Source organism: Lepidothrix coronata, unplaced genomic scaffold, assembly GCF_001604755.1.
Source record: "Lepidothrix coronata isolate B3197 unplaced genomic scaffold, Lepidothrix_coronata-1.0 Scaffold384, whole genome shotgun sequence".
Taxonomy (NCBI): domain Eukaryota; kingdom Metazoa; phylum Chordata; class Aves; order Passeriformes; family Pipridae; genus Lepidothrix; species Lepidothrix coronata.
The window spans coordinates 53435-54747 of record NW_016690564.1 but is presented as its reverse complement, the minus strand read 5'-3'; positions in this window follow the sequence as shown (position 1 = coordinate 54747).

Below are 1313 nucleotides of genomic sequence, written 5' to 3'. Positions count from 1 at the left end.
AGGGACCCCCAGCCCGTGTGCCCCACACTGAGCTGGCAGAGAGAGAGCCAAGGGACAGGGCCATGGGCAGGGCCACAGGTGAGGGACAGGCAGGGTCATTGCAGGGCCACAGTGAGGGCACAGCCTGTGGCAGCAGAGCTGCCCAGGGCTGGGGGCAGCCGGGGATGTTGGTACCAGCCAGTGGTGGGGCCGAGCAGAGCACGAGGCCTCTTGCAGAGCCCTGGAGCAGCCTTCCACTTGCCAGCCCCGCCCTGTTGGGATGACACTGTCCCCTTCCTACAGGACACTCCCCCAGAAATCTTCGGGGGTCCTTTTGTGTCTATTCCTGGTTGCTGATTCCTCCTGGGGACCTGAGGGAGCCTCTGCAATCCCATCCATGGGGCACAATCTCCTCTCCAGAGCTTGACTCACTGCAGACTTTGCAGGGAAATCTGTGCTGGCAGCCCGAGTATGTCACGACCCCCCACGCTCCCCCCAGGATATTTGGGATGAATTCCCCGTTCCCAGGCACCCGTGGGATGGGGGGGCGATTGTTCTCTTGCTGTTGCTGTTCCTGCTTCGCCCTGTCCCTGCCCTTCCTGCCGCTGTCAGGTGAGCGGAGCGGCCATGATGGGAAAGGGGTGAGAGAAGGGAAAAGAGCAGGTGGGACCCCCAAAGAGAGCGCAGGGGGCAGTGGGTCACCCCCAAAGGAAGCTGGGGGGAGCTGAGGTTTGGAGGGCCGATGGGAAAGGAGTGGGAGAGGGGGGTAACGGGAGTGGGAGACAGTGGGAGCGGGGTTGCCGTGGGGGTCCCTCCATGTGCCCATGCCTTGATGCCTGAAGAGCGGGCAAGGCTGGAGAGAGGGGGGAGCTGCGAGAGCCCCGAGAGCCTGGAGAGGGGGGAGCTCGGGCCCCCTGTGCTGAGCCAGCAGTCAGGGCCGTGCTGTTGGTGCCAAATTGCCTCTGGTCAGGCTGAACACATAGTCCACCCACATGTCAGGGGGCCTGATCCGCTCCCTGCTCTCGTTGCCCTGGGGCATCCTCTGGTGTCCCCCTGCTTGTGGGGCTGTTTGATTGCCTTGGGCACAGCTGGCCCCTGTGCAAGGCTTTGCCCCTGGGGGCTCTTGGGGGTGGGCGGGAGGTGTTTTTTAGGGGTGTGTGCAAGTTTCGAGCTGGCTTCCTGCCAAGCCCCTGAAACTCGACCACAAGGACCCGCTTTTCAGAGAGGGAAGAGAAAAGAAACTACTTAAACAACCAAAGCTATAGCAAAAATATATACATACATATATTTTACATATGAGACAGATACACACAACGAGAATACCACACACCACA